The sequence below is a fragment of the Capra hircus genome, chromosome 18, assembly GCF_001704415.2.
Source record: "Capra hircus breed San Clemente chromosome 18, ASM170441v1, whole genome shotgun sequence".
Taxonomy (NCBI): domain Eukaryota; kingdom Metazoa; phylum Chordata; class Mammalia; order Artiodactyla; family Bovidae; genus Capra; species Capra hircus.
Genome location: NC_030825.1, coordinates 60008823 through 60030048, shown reverse-complemented (window position 1 = coordinate 60030048; position 21226 = coordinate 60008823). Strand labels below are relative to the sequence as shown.

At 43.3% G+C, this 21226-nt stretch overlaps 1 pseudogene; it reads left to right on the top strand.

Annotated features, from left to right (window-relative positions):
* LOC108638081 overlaps nucleotides 551-21226 on the top strand; it is a 56518-nt pseudogene continuing 35842 nt past the window's right edge.

Sequence of the window (21226 nt, the reverse complement as noted above, 5' to 3'; positions counted from 1 at the left end):
CAGTGACTGCCATTTCCTCCTCAGGGGATCTCCCCCACCTAGGGACTGAAGCTCCCTATCCTATGTCTCCTGCATTGGCAGGCTAATTCTTTACTACCAAGTCACCTATGTAGCCCTATCTGTTCTTTACCATTTACTTATGTATAAGTATGCATAAAGTGTGTACAGTATACCATATTTTCTCCTCAATTAGGAGACAACAGTGTGTTTACTACCAAGTAGAATGAGTTTAGAAGTCATGGTGCAAAAATACCCTTTTCTTTAAGAACTGACATGAGTTTGGAAAAAATTAATATGCTCTAAATGTATCTTTGAAGCTAGGTACCCTAAAATTAATTTGGATTACATGTGATTACTCTTTGATTTTTAAAGAGTTCTATTGGTTTAGTGTTTGAAACATTTTTAAGATCATCATTGGGAAGATGCCTAATTCTGTTCAGCATGGATATGCCTTTTGGTATAATACCATGTATTCAGCATGAAACTATTTATGAATTGTAATTGATAGAATGCATATGGTGTTTATATTTTGTAGATTGTCTCAATACATATGATCAAGAAATTACAGGCAAAAGGAGACAGTGGTAAAGAAGAAATTTTTCAAAGAGTGATGTTTGGAAGAGCTGAAAGCCATGAAATTGAAGATTATTTCCTCAGAAAGATACAGAAAAATATGCATGATTTTGAGTCTCTGTGGACAGATGATGAAAGAAATGACAGAGAAACCTCTCTATCCCATAACAAAAATCTCACCGATAGAAGAGATCATGATGGTAGAAGTGATGCAGGAAATAAGCCTGTTGAAAGGCATGGATCAAGCTTTCAGGATCAGTTGCAGATACTTGAATCTGAAGGGACAGTTTCTGAATGTAGTCAGGTTGTGGTGAATATCAACAGTAGCACCTCAGGTTTACCACCTCAGAGAACTCATAGTGTTTGTAAAGGCAATTCTCACAAACAAGAGAGTGCTGTTATACATCCCTCAGAACTGGTACGAGACCAGGAAGCACAGAAGAAAAATACTTAGAGTTGTAATGAGTGTAACATAACTTTTCTTCAGGACTCAGAATTCACTCGGAGAAGGCAATGGCACCCCACTCCAGTACTCTTGCCTAGAAAATCCCATGGATGGAGGAGCCTGGTAGGCTGCAGTCCATGGGGTCGCTGAGAGTTTGACATGACTCGGTGACTTCACTTTCACTTTTCACTTTCATGCATTGGAGAAGGAAATGGCAACCCACTCTCGTGTTCTTGCTTGGAGAATCCCAGGGATGGTGGAGCCTGGTGGGCTGCCTTCTATGGGGTCATGCAGAGTCAGACACGACTGAAGAAACTTAGCAGCAGCAGCAGCAGCAGAACTCACTAGACATCAAGGAATCCATACAGGAAGAAAAGCACATAAATGTAACATATGTTGTAAGTCTTTTAATGATAAATCAACCCTTATTGTTCATCGGAGAAATCATACTGGAGAAAAGCCATATAAATGTGCTGTATGTGGCCACTGCTTTAAACAGCATACACAGCTGCAACATCATCGGTGAGTTCATACTGGAGAGAAACCATGTAAATGTGATCTGTGTGGAAAGGCCTTTAGGCAAAAAGCGAGGCCCTTCATACTGGAGAGAAACCGTATACATGTGAAGTATGTGGCCATGGCTTTACTCGAAAGTCGTACCTTGGAATTCATTAAAGAGTTCATACTGGAGAGAAACCATATAAATGTGATGTGTGTGGCAAGGCCTTTAGTATAAATTTAAGGCTTGTAGTTCATTGGAGAGTACTACTGGAGAGAAACCGTATACATGTGAAGTATGTGGCTGTGGCTATACTCAAAAGTCAATATTTTTAATTCATCAGAGAATTCATACCGAAGGAAAACCATATAAATGTGATGTATGTGGCAAGGCCTTTAGTGTAAGTTCAAGGCGTTTAGTTCATTGGAGAGCATATACCAGAGAGAAAGCATGTAAATGTGATGTGTGTGGAAAGGCCTTTAGTCAAAAAGCAAGGTGTATAGTTCATCAGACCCTTCATACTGGAGTGAAACCACATACATGTGAAGTATGTGGCTGTGGCTATACTCGAAAGTCAATACTTGTAATTCATTGGAGAATGCATACTGGAGAGAAACCATATAAATGTGATCTATGTGGCAAGGCCTTTAATGTAAATGCAAGGCTTGTAGTTCATCGGAGAGTTCATACTGGAGAGAATCCATATACATGTGAAGTATGTGGCTGTGGCTATACTTGAAAGTCAATACTTGTAATTCACTGGAGAATGCATACCGGAGAGAAACCATATAAATGTGATGTATGTGGCAAGGCCTTTAGTGTAAATTCAAGGCTTGTGGTTCATCCGAGAGTACATACTGGAGAGAAACCATATAAATGTGGTGTGTGTGGAAAGGCCTTTAGTCGAAAAGCAAGGTGTACAGTTCATCAGACCCCTCATACTGGAGCGAAACATATACATGTGAAGTATGTGGCCGTGGCTGTACTCGAAAGTCAATACTTGTAATTCACTGGAGAAGGCATACTGGAGAGAAACCATATAAATGTGATCTATGTGGCAAGGCCTTTAGTGTAAATGCAAGGCTTCTAGCTCACTGGAGAATTCATACTGGAGAGAAATTATATAAACGTGATATGTGTGGAAAGGCCTTTAGTCGAAATTCAGGCCTTGTAGTTCATACTGGAGAGAAACCGTGTAAATGTGATGTATGTGGGCAGGCCTTCATCGAAATTCAATCCTTGTAATTCATCGTAGAATTCATACTAGAGAAAAACCTTACAAATATAACCATTGGGACAAACATTTTAGTGTACAGTCATGCTTAAATAGCCATTAATTTATGTGGCAATAAGTAATAATTTTAAAAATATAACTGATTCAGTTTTCTCTGTGCCTGATACTAACAAAGCATTGTGAACCTACTCCTTTCAAATTGTAATAAAAGCGCAAAGACGAGACGGAGTGACGTGGATTTATACTGTGGGGTGAGGTGTGTCTGGCTGTAGGGTACTACTGGGTCCCAAGAGGATTCATATCTTTTAAGGGATCGGGATAAATGACAGTCGGGGGACTCAGCCACACATATGCATGTATCCATTCTCCCCCAAACCCCTGTCCCATCCAGGCTGCCACATAACATGGAGCAGAGCTCCCTATGCTATACAATCGGATGTTTCTGTTTTGTAAATGAATTCATTGGTATCTTTTTTCAGATTCCAAATATAAGTGCTGTCTAATCTTTGTGTTTCTCTGACTTCTGTTGAGTCCAGTCGCTCAGTTGTGTCCGACTCTTTGTGACCCCATGAATCATAGCACACCAGGCCTCACTGTCCATCACCAGCTCCCAAAGTCTACTCAAACTCATGTCCATCGAGTCGGTGATGCCATCCAGCCATCTCATCCTCTGTCGTCCTCTTTTCTGACTTATTCACTTAGTATTGAAAGGTGGCTGCTGAGCTGTGAAAGACTCCGGGATTCTTGGCATCCAGGGGAGAGGAATTCAGTCCGGGGCCAGTGATGAGGTTTGAGCATTCAGAGCTTTTGTGTAATACAGTTTTATTAAAGTATAAAAGAGACAAAGTTTCTGACATAGACATCAGAAGGGAACAGAAAGAGTGCCCCCCTGCTAGTCTTTAGCGGAATGTTATATAGCTACTAGCAGGCTGCTAATTGGAGAAAGGAAATGTCTCAAAACTCAGAGATTGGCACCAGGCCCCTCACCCACAACATGCATTTTGAGATAATATTGGCACAAGGTGAGTTTTCCTGGGCCATAAAACGATTGACTTGAATCTTGAAGAAAGGCAGGTTTCCAAACAAATAAATAGTTTCATTACCATAGATTAGGAGAATAATTGTATGAGTAAAACATACTGATTTGTTGAGCCACTATCGGTTCTGAGTCTCTTTAGCAAACGGACTTGAAGAGTCTAGGGTAAATACATAGTTCATTAACATAGCTTAATAAAAACATTTCCATAAGAAAAACGCATTGGTTAGCTCAAGGTTTGAGAAAAGTTAAGTTCAGGTGGAACCAGGTGTCATCATAGCAACACGGTATTTTAAGAGAAACCTCGTTTACAAAATTAAAATTTTGAATAGAAAAGGGGGAAATACCTGACACTTGCAGTTTGTTTCCTCCTGCCACATAGAGAAAAATAAAAAACATTGACACTTGCAGCCTGTATCCTCCATTTGGGGACCCCTGACCTTCCTGCGTGTTACCCTCTCGGTATGATCATTTCCAGGCCCATTCACTTTGGTGTTTAATTTTGTTTTCCCAACAATGTTGAGTATTTCTTGGATAATTCAGTTCAGTTTGTATTTACAACTTCATATGTGCTAAATCCTCAGTACATCTACTCTTGAAATTTCATGAAGACTTTCCCCCAGGTGTCTGGGCCAAACCGTTTTAAGGTAACACCACATCTGTCCACATCCATGTGTGCTGTCTGCATCTGGAACACGGACAGTTCACACGCAGCTTGCTTTCTCAGGGCACAGAAAATATCTGACTGCTTTTTCACTTTATTAATGAAGAAAGACTTATTCTCAGCAGCTGTTTCTTCACCAGAGCACAGCTGGTAAAAGAGGAGATAAGGGGATAATTTAGTTACATCAGTATGATAGTTCATTACTGTCTAATCATACACATAATATCCAGGGTGCTGTGCAAAGACTTTTTTTTCCGTGATCACCAGAGAAATGGCAAAATGGAAAATATTTTTCCTAGTGTTGAGGCTGCAGAGCAGGGGCCTGTGGGGCTCCCAGGCACAAAGGTCTTTTTGGTTCGCATTTCTCATAGACAGGACTGCAGCCTCCATGACCTTCTGTGAGTTCCAAAGGGCAGAACAGTTGCTGATCAAAGAAGGGTGCTGACACGGGATCAATCGTTCCAACTCTTTTGACCCAATGGACACAAAATGGGTTGCCATTTCTTCCTCTAGGGGATCTTCCCGACCCAGGAATCGAACCTACGTCTCTTGTACTTGCAGGTGCATTCTTTACCACTGCACTGATTATGAAACCAGACCACCTAAGACCCTGCACAAAACTTCATCTTGTCACCAACCCCATCCTTTTACAACTTTGCAGAGGAAACAAGAATACAAGACTGTTACTGCCTTGATCCTTAGCATATATCCCTAGCGGACGATATAACCTCTCCCTACTCACCAAGGAGGGGGCCTAAAGTGTTCTCTTTTATCCTCACACATATGGAAAGCCACTTTTACTCCTCCATAACTCTGTGTTTGTATTTCAAGTATTTCAGTTTGGCATTTGTTCAGAGAGAGCCAGGATTTTGGCGTCAATATAACCTCTGGGTTCTGGTTCAACCCAGACCCCTGACTTGTTGATTGAGAGGAACGTCTTTCAACACATACTGATGTCTCTAAGATGTGACAGGACCAGACACAACACAGCCCAAAGGAACACCCAAGGCTCCTCACTGATGTTCTGATGTACATACACTGAGGTTCTCAGGCCTTTGTTGTTGTTTTATTATTATTGGGTTAATATTCCTAAGGTTCCATTTTTAACTATTACATGTATATTTATCTTCTTTGACTTTTCTTGGTATTATAGCAACACCGAAATCAGATTGATTATATTCTATGCAGGCAAAGATGGAGAAGCTCTATACAGTCAACAAAAACAAGACCAGGAGCTGACTGTGGCTCAGATCATGAACTCCTTACTACCAAATTCAGACTTAAATTGAAGAAAGTAGGGAAAACTGCTAGACCATTCAGGTATGACCTAAATCAAATCCCTTATGATTATACAGTGGAAGTGAGAAATAGATTTAAGGGCCTAGATTTGCTAGATAGAGTGCCTGATGAACTATGGAATGAGGTTCATGACATTGTACAGGAGACAGGGATTAAGACCATCCCCATGGAAAAGAAATGCAAAAAGCAAAATGGTTGTCTGGAGAGGCCTTACAAATACATGTGAAAAGAAGAGAGGCGAAAAGCAAAGGAGGAAAGGAAAGATATAAGCATCTGAATGTAGAGTTCCAAAGAATAGCAAGAAGAGATAAGAAAGCCTTCTTCAGTGATTAATGCAAAGAAATCGAGGAAAACAGCAGAATGGGAAAGACTAGAGATCTCTGCAAGAAAATTAGAGATACCAAGGGAACATTTCATGCAAAGCTGGGCTCGATAAAGGACAGAAATGGTATGGACCTAAAAGAAGCAGAAGATATTAAGAAGAGGTGGTAAGAATACACAGAAAAACTGTAAAATAAGGATCTTCACGACCCAGATAATCATGATGATGTGATCACTAATCTAGAGCCAGAAATCCTGGAATGTGAAGTCAAGTGGGCCTTAGAAAGCATCACTATGAACAAAGCTATTGGAGGTGATGGAATTCCAGTTGAGCTGTTTCAAATCCTGAAAGATGATGCTGTGAAAGTGCTGCACTCAATATGCCAGCAAATTTGGAAAACTCAGCAGTGGCCACAGGACTGGAAAAGGTCAGTTTTCATTCCAATCCCAAAGAAAAGCATTGCCAAAGAATGCTCAAACTACCACACAATTGCACTCATCTCACATGCTAGTAAAGTAATGCTCAAAATTCTCCAAGCCAGGCTTCAGCAATACGTGAACCGTGAACTCCCTGATGTTCAAGCTGGTGTTAGAAAAGGCAGAGGAACCAGAGATCAAATAGCCAACATCCTCTGGATCATGGAAAAAGCAAGAGAGGTCCAGAAGAACATCTATTTCTGCTTTATTGACTATGCCAAAGCATTTGACTGTGTGGATCACAATAAACGGTGGAAAATTCTTCAAGAGATGGGAATACCTGACCACCTAACCTGCCTCTTGAGAAATCTGTATGCAGGCCAGGAAGCATCAGTTAGAACCAGAAATGGAACAACAGACTGGTTCCAAATAGGAAAAGGAGTACGTCAAGGCTGTATATTGTCACCCTGCTTATTAACTTCTGTGCAGAGTACATCATGAGAAACGCTGGACTGGAAGAAACACAAGCTGGAATCAAGAATGCCGGGAGAAATATCAATAACCTCAGATATGCAGATGACACCACCCATATGGCAGAAAGTGAAGAGGAGCTAAAAAGCTTCTTGATGAAAGTGAAAGAGGAGAGCGAAAATGTTGGCTTAAAGCTCAACATTCAGAAAACGAAGATCATGGCATCCGGTCCCATCACTTCATGGGAAATAGATGGGGAAACAGTGGAAACAGTGTCAGACTTTATTTTTTTGGGCTCCAAAATCACTGCTGTTGATGACTGCAGCCATGAAATTAAAAGACGCTGACTCCTTCGAAGGAAAGTTATGACCAACCTAGATCACGTATTCAAACGCAGAGACACTTTGCTGACTAAGGTCCGTCCAGTCAAGGCTATGGTTTTTCCAGTGGTCATGTATGGATGTGAGAGTTGGACTGTGAAGAAGGCTGAGTGCCGAAAAATTGATATTATTGAACTGTGGTGTTGGAGAAGACTCTTGAGAGTCCCTTGGACTGCAAGGAGATCCAACCAGTCCATTCTGAAGGAGATCAGCCCTGGGATTTCTTTGGAAGGAATGATGCTAAAGCTGTAACTCCAGTCCTTTGGCCACCTGATGCGAAAAGTTGACTCATTGGAAAAGACTTTGATGCTGGGAGCGCTTAGGGGCAGGAGAAGAAGGGGATGACAGAGGATGAGATGGCTGGATGGCATTACGGATTCGATGCACGTGAGTCTGAGTGAACCCCGGAAGATGTTGATAAACAGGGAGGCCTGGCATGCTGCGATTCATGGGGTCACAAAGAGTTGGGCACGACTGAGCGACTGGACTGGACTGAACTGATAGCTTCTGATGACAGAGTTGAAGCTTAATTCGGATCCTGTAATTATGGAAAAGAGCAAAGATTAAAAAATTCTCCCACTTCACTTCCAGGAAAAGGCTTTATTGCCCAAAGCCACCCTTCCTCATTATCGCTGATTAAGGAACCCCACTCGGCCCCCTGTTTCCCTGGAAAAAAACCAGACACACGCTCCACAAATTTCCAGTCTATGCTCTATCAGTGGTGTGTTGTTGCTGTTTAGTCGCTCAGTCATGACTGACTCATTGCAACCTCGTGGACTGCAGCACGCCAGGCTTCCCTGTCTTTCACCATCTCCTGGAGTTTGCTCAAACTGATGTCCATTGAGTTGGTGATGCCAGCTAACCTTGTCATCTTCTATCATTCCATTCTTCTGCCTTCAATCTTTCCCAGCCTCAGGGTCTTTTCCAGTGAGTCCAATATTTGCATCATGTGGCCAAAGTATTGGAGCCTCAGCTTCAGCATCAGTCCTTCCAATGAATATCCACGGTTGGTCTCCTTTCAGATTGACCCAAGACTGATCTCCAGCACCACATACCAAAAGCATCAGTTTTTCTATGGTCAGCCTTCTTTATGGACCAATTCTCAAATCCCTTTTTTAATCACATCCCTAACTGACTACTGGAAAAACCATAGTTTGTCTATAGGGAGCTTTGTTGGCAACGTGATTCTTTTGCTTTTTAATAAACCATGTAGTTCTATTGTAACTTTTTTTCCAAGGAGCAGTCCCCTGGCTGCAGTTCCCTTTAGCAGTGACTACAGTATTAAATTACAGTTTCCTCCGCCAGCTGCAACCCATACATCATATATTTTAGTTTGAGATACTTGTTTTGAAAACAAAACAAGACCCCAAATGGACGGGAATGTATCAAAAGTGTGAACAGACATGAGATCTCAGGGCAGAGAGGAAAGCACAACGTTAATAGTGGTTGGAAATGTCTTGTAATGGTACATAGAAATGATAGCTTATGGTGAACAACATTGGATTCATGATCTCCAAAGAAGAAGATATAGCTTTGGAACCAGGGACCAGGCTTGATCACTCAAGAGCTTTTTTGTAGCAGAGTTTTATTAAAGTATGAAATGGGACAGAGAAAGCTTCTGACATACACATCAGAAGGGGGATGGAGAATGCCCCTCCTCACTGTTCTTAGCAAGGGAGCTATATAGTTTCTCAACTGCTTATTACAGTAAGTCAAAAGAATGTCTCAAGGTTGTAAAGCTCTTACCAGACCCATGCCCAGAATTTACATTTCAAGATGACAGGATTAGTCAGAAGGTTCTCAAGGAGAAACCTGTCCTCAAGCAGGATACATTTTTGTTATATTATTTCAGTTTAGTTCAGTCGTTCAGTCGTGTCCAACTCTTTGTGACCCCATGAACTGCAGCACAGCAGGCCTCCCTGTCCATCACCAACTCCCGGAATTCACTCAAACTCATGTCCATTGAGTTAGTGATGCCATCCAGCCATGTCATCCTCTGTCGTCCCCTTCTCCTCCTGCCCTCAATCCCTCCCAGCATCAGAGTGTTTTCCAATGAGTCAACTCTTCACATGAGGTGGCCAAAGTATTGGAGTTTCAGCTTTAAAATCTGACATAGATTCTGTTCCAAAGAACACCCAGGACTGATCTCCTCTAGAATGGACTGGTTGGATCTCCTTGCAGTCCAAGGGACTCTCAAGAGTCTTCTCCAACACCACAGTTCAAAAGCATCAGTTCTTTGGTGCTCAGCTTTCTTCACAGTCCAACTCTCACATCCATATGGAACACTGGAAAAACCACAGCCTTGACTAGACGGACCTTTGTTGGCAAAGTAATGTCTCTGCTTAGTACAGAGTTTTAAGCGGAGTTGTTTTGTTGTGTAATCATCAGCTCTGGGCTTAAAGAAAAAAGTTTGTCCTTTTCTCCTCCTTGATAATTCCAGACCACTTTCTATCCTCCTCGAGAGCCCCAGACCCTTTTCTCCTCCTCGGGTACCCCGGACTTCTCAACCTACCTCAGAATTGACTCTCTCAGCTCTTTGGCCAAAGAGAAGTTTCTTTATTAAAGTCCCAGAGGAAGCTTAACCTTTCCCCGAGTCCTCAGCCTGTCCTTCAACATGTATCATGTGTTCTTTCACCCGCCAGTGGTGCTGCAGCTCCATCAGACACAAAGGCACGGTTTGTATCCACAACACTCGCCATCCCCCTGCTGTGAGCTGGTTGTTCTTGAGTGTGAGGAGCATGAGGTGGGCTGCCTTGCCCCCTCTTCTCTCTTTGTGGGCTTGGATCTATTGGCTACTCAATTCTTAGTCCATATAGATCAGAGCTGATGCCCCGAGCGTCTAACCCCTGATCCGGTGCTGCTTTATTCCCAGTTGTCATAGTTGGAAGATAGAATCGGAAAATGGGAAAGTACTGGCTGCTCTTTAATTTTATCTGGCACCTCAGAACCTGTAATGAACTGTCTTAGTCCCTGTCTGCCTCTTGAGATCGCTCAGCCGTTTCTGCTGTTCTCCTTTTGCTGCCATACATGTCAGGGTGTGTGGAATAAGCTGGTGGATTGGATCTTCTGTGCCTGTTACTTGGGAAAACTGTAAGGACAGCAGTCCAACAAAGGGAATACGTGTGAATCTTTCAGACTCTTAGCTTGGCATCTCTGGGTGGACCAAACAGTCCCATCTCAAGGTCTTAGGATATAAGACCCCCATATCTCATAGTTTTCCACTCTTGTACTGGTCTTTTTTTTTTAATTAATTTATTTTTTTTACTTTACTTTACAATACTGTATTGGTTTTGCCATACATTGACATGAATCTGCCATGGGTGTACATGAGTTCTCAGTCCTGGATCCCCCTCCCACCTCCCTCCCCATATCACCTCTCTGGGTCATCCCAGTGCACCAGCCCCAAGCATCCTGTATCCTGTATCAAACCTAGACTGGTGATTCATTTCTGACATGATAGTATACATGTTTCAATGCCATTCTCCCAAATCATCCCACCCTCTCTCTCTCCCGCAGAGTCCAAAAGTCTGTTCTATACATCTGTGTCTCTTTTGCTGTCTCGCATACAGGGTTATCATTATCATCATTCTAAATTACATATATATGTGTTAGTATACTGTATTGGTGTTTTTCTTTCTGGCTTACTTCGCTCTGTATAATCGGCTCCAGGTTCATCCACCTCATTAGAACTGATTCAAATGAATTCTTTTTAATGGCTGAGTAATACTCCATTGTGTATATGTACCACCACACTCTTATCCATTCATCTGCTGATAGACATCTAGGTTGCTTCCATATCCTGGCTATTAAAAACAGTGCTGCGATGAACATTGGGGTACACGTGTCTCTTTCAATTCTGGTTTCCTCGGTGTGTATGCCCAGCAGTGGGATTGCTGGGTCATAAGGCAGTTCAATTTCCAGTTTTTAAAGGAATCTCCGCACTGTTCTCCATAGTGGCTGTACTGGTTTCCATTCCCACCAACAGTGTAAGAGGGTTCCCTTTTCTCCATACCCTCTCCAACATTTATTGCTTGTAGACTTTTGGATCACAGCCATTCTGACTGATGTGAAATGGTACATCATAGTGGTCTTGATTTGCATTTCTCTGATAATGAGTGATGTTGAGCATCGTTTCAAAAATATGGAATGCTTCACGAATTTGTGTGTCATCCTTGCGCAGGGGCCGTGCTAATCTTCTCTGTATCGTTCCAACTTTAGTATATGTGCTGCTGAAGCGAGCACTGTACTGGTCTATCTAGTCTGGGAATGTAGACTCTTCCTGACTTTGCCTTCTCCTTAGTTTGTATAATTTTCCTTTTAAATTTGATTTGGAAGTATGTGGCTCTAGGGTCTGAAGTCATGTCCAGTGTCTTTGCTGTGGTAATCCACCTGTGTTTACAGGGCAGCTCCTCATGGACTCTCTGTGGTGTGGGTTTACTGGGTAAGAGAAAAGTTTTAAAGGAGAATACTTTCCCTTATTGGTTGTAATATTTTCCTGCTGCATACAGAATTACCACTTGAAGCTACTTAGTATAGAGGTCAGCGTGTTCTGTGATATGAAAAAGTATCTGAAGACCTTGACCTGTACATCTTTTTCTGGCTTTGAGTGATGTCAGAGAAGCCTGCATGAAGGGCACTGTGATAGTGTTGTTCACGTGTACTATCACCATGCCCTTTGAGCCTCACCAAGAGGTGTAGGAACTTCTCCTGACAAGCGTACTGTCCAGGTTCACACCCTCATATTTGTGAGGCTGTTGACTAAACTGTTGCTGATGCTGCATGCTTGTCACCTGGGTGCTATTGATCATTCTCCCTCCACACTTAATTTTGTAGCAACTTAATGACAGAGCTTATGTAGTGGAGTGATAACTTCAGTGATGAACCATCATTTGTTTTTTTTCAAGGCATAGCTACTTTCCTTTTTTTTATATTTGTATGCATTATAAATGATTGTCTTTTATTTTTGTCATTAAGTTTCTATTTTATGTTACTCTTTGTATTTTATTTGCAGTATGTGGGATGGTTGATTAAGAAAGCTCCTCTACCCCTATGATGGAATTGGTGATCCCTGCATACGGCCCCTGCATACTTTTTAGAGTTCTTTATGTATTCTTGATGTTAAACTATTATTGAATATATGCTTGGCAATTTTTTTGTATTATAGTGTACATTGTTTTTTCACTGCTGGGGATGGTTTACTGCACAATATTTGATAATTAGGATGTGTGCAATTTACCTCTTTTTATTTTGTTGGCGTGAGGTTTTGGCGTTGTATCTGATAAATCATTGGTGAATCCACTGTCGAGAATCATTTTTAGGTTATCTATACGAAATTATGGATGCTAGGCAAACTTATTGTGATAATCTTTTCACAGTATAGGTATCAGTTAATTTTTTGTCTGTAGCTTAAACTTACACAATGATATTTGTCATTGTAAGAGTTGCTTATACAACCCCCTTTATGTCACTGTTTTAAAGAGTTGGGTTTAGAAAGGGGAAATAATTAAAACACGTTGGATAAAAGAAACAATAACGCAGTTTATAATCATTTAAAGAGTCTTGCTCTTAAAAGGCTGTGCTTAATGACCCAAATGATCACATCCCTTAAGTCCTCCATCTCAGACACCCAGGTACTGACCCTGAGTTTGTTGAACTCAGCCCTATTCTAAGTTTGCTGTTTTGTAGCGTGTAAGTAGGGAATGGCCCATTTCTACCCAGGCAGAGTTTTGTATTTGTAATATAGAGACTAGTCCCATTCTTGTTTCTTAAAACTGCCCAAGTTCCCCGATCCCTGAATTGCTTCAGCCTCACTAGCAAGATCTGAGCACAACATGCTGTGAAAAACAGCTTTTTATTGAGAATAAACCCTTTTAAGAGGAAGTATCTTGGCTTCTGACATAACTTGAAGCTTTTACCTGAGCACTGTTACAGAGGGTAACTTAATGCTGTCAAGGTAACAGGCCCCGCCCCCTCCGCGCCCCGCCCCTCCCACGAACTCTGCGCACAGCGAATGCTCGCCCCGCCCCTGGTCGGAAGCCTGGGCGCTAAAACCAAAAGCCCTTTCACACAGAGCCGGAAGTTGGAGAGCGCGGAGCCGAGGTCCCCGAGCGGCGCCTACGCTTCCTTCTAGAGTAAGTTTGCAGAGCTCGCAACCCTTCCAGTCCCCACCTCTGCGCCCGCTCACTCGTCCTCATGGTGTGGGAATTGCCAGCGACCTGAACACCCTGGCACCCGGTTCTCGGCCCGGAATAAACGCCGCCGCTGCTGCTGCCGTTGCGGCCCAGTTATCTTTTCGTTTGGGTTTTAAGTGTTGCTGAGGCGGTTTCGGCCCTCGGTGCGCGTAGACACCGCCTCTGGCGACATTTTCCTGCTTAAAACGCTTGTTTACCTCTGCCTCGCCAAGTAAAGCCCTCTCTCGCGAGTTGGAGTCGCGCTCGCCGCGTCACCTTCTCGACCGCTGGAGGCAGAGCCCAGATAGGCCGCGCGCCCTCTCCCCGGTCCTGGGATTCCGGAGAGGCCGCCCCGCTCCCGAGCCCCCTCCCTCCCAGCCCCTCTGTCCTCGGGTCTCCCGAGACCGGTCCTTCCGGTCCTTCTGCCTCGCAGCAGCCTCCTTTCCTGTCAGCCCGTCCCCTCACCCCTCATAGGGTAGGTGACCTGGGCCAGCCATGTGACAGCCAGTGCTGTTCCATGCCCAGTTCAACTCGGGGGAAAAGGTGATCTTCCGGTCCGGGGGCGTCTCGTTCTGTCGCCCACTCAGTGAATTCAGGAGGCAGGAGGATCAGGAGAAGCAGAGTCAGAAGGACTGTGAGAAATAACTGAAACTGAGGAGAACAGCATCAGGGAGAACCAATGGGAAAACTGAGACTGGCTGAGGGACTTGCAAAGGGATAGTCAAGTCAAAGAGGTTAAGCCTTGAAAATAGCCAGGTGAGTAAAATAGAGAAGTATTAATAAATTAGAAAGCCAGATCTCCAGGGACTGGGAAACAGCATAGGGAGAACTGCCCTGTCTCAGTGATGGGAGCGGGGAGGCGAGGGCGATGAGGGACGTCAGAGGTGGAGAGTCCCTAACAGGGTTTTGGCCAGGTTTGAGTCCAGACCTCTTGGGTTAGAGTCCCGAGTTGTGTTTTCACCCGGTTGGAGTCCCGCCACAAGGGTTCAAGTCTCAATCTGAGGTGGCCGGTTTTATGGTGCTGGCAGAGAAAGGTAAGGAGCAGAGGAAGAAAGGGCTGGAAGGAAGCATAGCCACATGGCCTGCCAGAGAGTGGGGAGGAAGGGAGAGTCACAGCGAGAGAAGGGGAGTAATCTGGAGCACAGAGAGGGAGCCTAAATGGGGGAGGAAAGAGGCAGACTTAGGTATGGATTTTTGAAAGACTCAGGAAGGTTGGAGAGGGAGAGCATTTCGAGGGGGAACGAATGCAGCCGCCTGGGACAGGACACGTGTGAGGGAGGAAATAGGACAGGAGCAGCAGGAGAGCAGAGGGGGAGAAAAAGAGACACCAGACCCAGATGAAATAGGGAGCTAGGTGAACAGGGGGGTAAGCTCGATCCAGGTGTGGCCAGTTATTTGGATACAGATGATTTTTTTAGTTATACAAAGGAGGATGAGAATTTCAAAACTCCTGTCTATAAGGCTTGTGTCTTTTTTATTAGTTGTGGCAGAAGATGACTTTCATTTGCAAACCCTGTTGAGCCTGGGGCAGTGGCTTGATTCACTGAGTTGTGAGTGACCCCCTTCCCTTGTCCTATCATGAGACAGAGGTCAGGGAAGAAGAGACCTGGGGCAAGAAATGACTGACTCTAGAGTGTCAGTCTGTGGTCGCATTTTTTGTTTTTTTGATGAATTTTTTGGGCTGTATTGTGCCATGGGCTCAAGAGTTGTGGCTCCCAGATTCTAAAGCACAGGCTCAGTAGTTGTGCACAGGCTTAGTTGCTTGTACTTGTGGGATCTCCCTGAACCAGGGATAGAACCCATGTCCCCTGCATTGTCAGGCAGATTCTTATCCACTGTATCATTATTGGATAGCATTTTTAAAGAAACACTTTGTTTTAAAAACGGATTCACAGTTGTTTTCGTTATGTATGGTGCTTTTTGTAGCTTGGAATAGGTCTTAATTCATTCAGTTTCTGTGCTCATTTTTAAGTTCAGAAATAAGCTTTTTTAGTTTCCAGTATACTACTCTTATCATCCTTTTCTAACTATGATTATTCTCCACATTTTTTTTAAACTTTGACACCAGATTTTTAGATTAGAAATATTTCTCAGTTGCTTTTTTTTTTTTTTTTTAATTTTTTCAGATTCATTCCTTGCCTGAGTGCTTTCTTCCCTTCATCTCATACATTTGAAATTTTCTTTGGTAAGTAGTAAATCATCATAGACTATTTTGTGCCATACTTAGCAAAAATGTCACCTCGCTTATCAGTTCTAATGAGGTAGATGAACCTAGAGTCTATTATACAGAATGAAATAAGTCAGAAAGACAAATACTGTATATTAATGCATGTATATGGAATTTAGAAAGATAGTACCAGTGATCCTACATGCAGGGCAACAACGGGAGACACATATGTAAAGAATAGACTTTTGGACTCAGTGGGAGAAGGTGAGGGTGGGATGATTTGAGAGAATAGCACTGAAGCATGTAAATTACCATATGTAAAATAGAATAATCAGTGCAAGTTCAATGTACAAAGCAGGGTACCCAAAGCCAGTGCTCTGCAACAACCCACAGAGATCTGGTGAGGAGGGCTGTGGAAGAGGGTTAAGAATGGAGGGGCTGCTTCTGCTGCTAAGTCGTGTCAGTCGCGTCCGACTCTGTGCAACCCCATAGACGGAAGCCCAACAGGCTCCTCTGTCCCTGGGATTCTCCAGGCAAGAATACTGGCATGGGTTGCCATTTCCTTCTCCAGTGCATGAAAATGAAAAGTGAAAGTGAAGTCGCTCAGTCGTGTCTGACTCTTAGATTCTTAGTGACCCCATGGACTGCAGCCTACCAGATTCCACCATCCATGGGATTTTCCAGGGAAGAGTACTGGAGTGGGTTGCCATTTCCTTCTCCAATACATGAAAGTGAAAGTGATGTTGCTCAGTCGTGGCCGACTCATAGACTCTTAGCAACCCCATGGACTGCAGCCTACCAGGCTCCACCATCCATGGGATTTTCCAGGCAAGAATGCTGGGGTGGGTTGCCATTTCCTTCTCCAATGCATGAAAGTGAAAGTGAAGTTGCTCAGTTGTGTCCGACTCTTAGACTCTTAGCAAACCCATGGACTGCAGCCTACCAGGCTCCACCATCCATGCAAGAGTACTTGCATGGCAAGTACTTTTTGCAGGCAAGAGTACTGGAGTGGGCTGCCATTATAGTCACTAGCAGTCTGTTAATGAAGAAAAGGAAGGTTTTAAAACTCAGAATGGCACCAGGCCTCTCATCCATAAAATGCATTTTGGGATAATCTTGGCACCAGGTGATTCATCCCAGGCCATACAGTGATTAACTTGAATCTTGTAGAAGGGCAGATTACCACACAAATAGTTTTATTTACATAGGTTAGGGGAACAGTATCTGAGTATAACATACTGGTTTGTGAAGTAGGTTCTCAGTCATTAGGCGGAACTGACTTGAAGACAGAGTCTGGGGTAGGTGTATAGTCCACTCACATAGCTTAAGACAAACATTTTCATAAGAAAAATGGATTGGTTAACTCAAGGTTTGAGAACAGTTAACTTCAGGTGAAACCAGGTGTCATTATGGCAACAAGTATGTTAAGAGAAACCTCCTTTTAAATTTGTATAAAGAAGGAAAAAAGTATCACTAGTTTGTTTGCTCCTGCCGCTTAAGAGAGATAAAACTGTCTGACACTTACAGCCTATTTCCTCCATTTGAAGACCCCTGGCCTTCCTGCCTGTTACCCTCTCAGTCCCCCCTTTTCTTTTAGAAGAATTATGTTGCCTAGGAGAAAGGGGCATCGTTCTCATTCCATAACTACTTCCAAGCTGACAAGGGGCGTTGTCCTTAAATTGGTGAGGCAACATATTCTCCTAACCCTCATACCGAAGATGTCTGATCCAGGGCCCCCAAATAGTAGTTGGAAGCAGCTGCAGCAGTAGCAGGAGTTAGAACAACTATTGCAGGAAGGGGGACCCCTTCCAGGCTCTGAAACTGAGCTCTTGTCTAACACTTGGAAATGAATTGTCTGAGGAGACGCATGTGCTGACAAAGCAAGAGATTTTATTGGGAAAGGGCACCTGCGTGGAGAGCAGTAGGGTAAGGGAACCCAGGAGAACTGCTCAGCCATGTGGGTCGGAGTCTTGGGTTTTATGGTGATGAGTTTAGTTTCAGGGTGGTGTTTGGCCAGTCATTCTAATTCGGAGTCTTTCCTGGTGGCACACGCATGGCTCAGCCAAGATGGATGCTAGCCAGAGAGATTCTGGGAAGTGGACAGACACTCTGTGTTTCCTTTCGACCTTTCCCGAACTCTTCAGGTTGGAGGTGGCTCATTAGTTCTGTATTCCTTATCAGGATCTCCTGTCATAAAACAACTCATGCAAATAGTTACTGTGGTGCCTGGCCAGGGTAGGCGGTTTCAATCAGTGTGCTTCCCCTAACACAGCCATTTGTAACTTAAAAGCTTTCATGCAACTAGAAACAAATCCAGTTACACAGTTACAGATGCAGGGAGCAAACGGCAAAAACAAAACAATCAGAATACTGTAAATAAGATAGTTTTCCACCTTGGGGCACTAGTTAACATCTCCCAAAATGAGGCAATTGAGGCTTCAGGAATATCCATAGCCTCAATCATCTTGTTCATGTGTTTAGTCAAATGAATAACATTAGTGCTCATATCAGGTTTATATGTCCAGCATTGGGTATGAATAATGGCACAAGTTCCTGCTTGCACAGCTGTCAGAATATCTAAACCTAATCTATTTTGTAAAACCACCTTTCTAATTTGTGCTTGTTCTGCATTAAGAGCGGAAATAGCTTTTTGAGAATCCTGTAATGCCTGTTGAGTAACATTTGTCAAAGATCCACTCGTAGCATAACATCTGTAGTTCCAAAGGAGGGAACAAAGACTGCAGCCAAATAATGATACCAGTGAAATACAGACCTTGCCCACCGAGTTTTAAGGTGGGGTAAATTAGCAGGCTTTTCTGGAAGCTCTGAAATTATAAAGCTGTGAATAAAGGCTAGACCCAGGGTGCATCTCCCTATCCAACCAAGGGGAAGCCATGCCCATAGGTAAGAGCCACATATCCAATAGGTCCCGTTTGGAGCAAGGCAGCTGACTGAGATATCCAGTCCCAATTAGTGCCTGGCCAGACAAAGGGAGGACTTGAATTGGGGTTGGAAGACATGGAAATGATTACATTGCATACTTCCTGAGGCAAAAATCCCTATTGTTTCCAATCATTGTAATGAAGTTGTTGGCTGACTTTTGGGGATGGCTCTGTTTGTTCCCAGCATATAGGGGCAGTAGATACTAGACATCCTTTTTCAGGAGTTAGCCATGTAACCTCATCTCATATTTGATAAACATCAGGTAAAAAACCATTAGATCCAGACCTATTTGCCTTATGTGTAGTGAAATAGTCATTAAACCGAAACAATGTATAATCAAAAGTCACCTTATGTCCGTAGTTAAAGTACAAAGTGTTGCACCAGTCCATTTTAGGGTTGGTAGATGTCATCAGATGAAGAAGAGGCATCACATATGATTGTTGTCGAAGGTATTCAGAGACTTCGAGAAAGTCTTTCTTGAAGTGGAGATGTCCACCGCAAAAGCCTTTCATGATGAAGAGGGGAGCACTCCGTAGATCCAGCAGTTAGACCAATTGTGGAATGCAGCGTAGGAGTGAGCCCAGGACAGGAAGGCATTGTCTTGAGGATCAAACGGCACACTCAGGATTTTTGGAGTCAGCAGAAGTAGGCTCACATAGATTATCAAGCACATCTGAAAAGTACAAAGTCAGAGCATAGAAAGTAAAGACATAAAATGAAGTCACTTAGTTCTGGTCAGGGTGCCGCCTCTTAACTCAAGTGTGATGTACCCACGAATCAATTCCTGACACTTTGACAGCTGTGGAAGAAGAAAGAATAACCTGGTAAGGGCCTTCCCAGAGGGGCTCGAGGGATGGGCCCCCAGATCTCAGTGTTTTTATGAGGACCTCGGTTCCTGGCTCAAATAAAGGCTTGCTTGACTCAGAGGCTAGGTCAGGAGTCGTCTCCCAGAGTTCTGTTATTGCCTGTTGAAAAGCTGAGAGCTGACTTACATAACTAGTTAATTCCAAGGCTCAGGGTCTATAACGATGTCTGTGCGTAAGAAAGGCCTTCCATAACTACATTCAAAGGGGGACAGTCCCTCCTTTTGGGGGCAGTTCAAGCCCTCATTAAAGCTATGGGTAGGACTTTAATCCAATTTTCCTGGGTCTCTTGAGTTAATTTGCGCAGATGTCTTTTGATAATGTCATTAGATTTTTCAACCTTTCCTGAGGATTGGGGTCTCCAGGAACAGTGTAAGTGATACTCTATTTCTAGAGCTTTAGATACTCCCTGAGTTACAGCAGCTTTAAATGCGGAGCCATTGTCACTCTGAAGGCTCCGTGGCAGCCCAAACCTGGGGATAGTTTCATGGATTAAAATCTTTATAACCTCCTTAGCCTGCTTAATATGACAGGGAAGAGCCTCAATCCATCCAGTAAAAGTATCTAGCCAAACTTGTAAGCAAGAATATCAATTAGCTTTTGGCATATGAGTAAAATCAATTTCCCAGCCCTCTCCAAGATACTTTCCACTTCGCTGTAATCCACATATTGCTAGCTTCTCAGTCTTTGGGTTATGTTTCTGACGAACCTCACACCTTTTGGTAATGTTCTTTAAAGTTTTCATTACATTTTTACCTTCAAACAAACGAGAAGCCATCTGGTAAATACTCTCTGCACCCAAATGAAAACTCTGGTGTAAACCCTTAAGAATTTTCCTTTGAGCACTTTCAGGAATTATTAATCGCCCATCCTCAGACTGTAACCATCCTTTATCTGCAATCTTTGCTCATCTTTTCTCATATCTTTCTAATTCTTCCTCAGTATATTGTGGTTTTTCCTGTTCCACAGGATCTGTCCAGATCAAAGGCATCTACAGTGAAGGGGTTTAATAAAGTGTCAGCTTCTCTGGCTTGACAGTCAGCCAGCTGATTACCTTCAGCTGCTTTACTCCCATCCCTGCTGTGCCCTTTGCAATGCAAAACAGCTACTTCTTTAGGACAATATATAGCAGTTAAACGGAGAAGGCAATGGCACCCCACTCCAGTACTCTTGCCTTGAAAATCAGAGGAGCCTGGTAGGCTGCAGTCCATGGGTCTCTTAAGACTCGGACAGGACTGAGCGACTTCACTTTCGCTTTTCACTTTCATGCATTGGAGAAGGAAATGGCAACCCACTCCAGTGTTCTTGCCTGGAGAATACAGGGACAGTGGAGCCTGGTGGGCTGCCATCTATGGGGTCACATAGAGTCAGACACAACTGAAGCGACTTAGCAGCAGCAGCAGCAGCTTAGCAGTTAAAAGTCTCTCAATCTCTTTGAAATGCTTAATACGTTCTCCTGTTGCTGTTTTAAACTCTTTCTTTCCATACTGCACCATGAGCATGTAAAGTCAAATAAGCATACTTAGAATCCATGTAGATATTTACTCGCTGCCCTTTGCTTAACTCTAGAGCTCGGGGTCAGAGCCACAGGCTCCACTAACTGAGCACTGGTTCCCTGGGGGAGAGATTTTGTTTCTGAAACCTGTTCAGCAGTCACCACGGCGTAACCTGCTTTATGCTTTCCATCCCGAACAAAAGAACTGCCATCTGTAAATACTTCCTGTCAGGATTGTCTAATGGGATT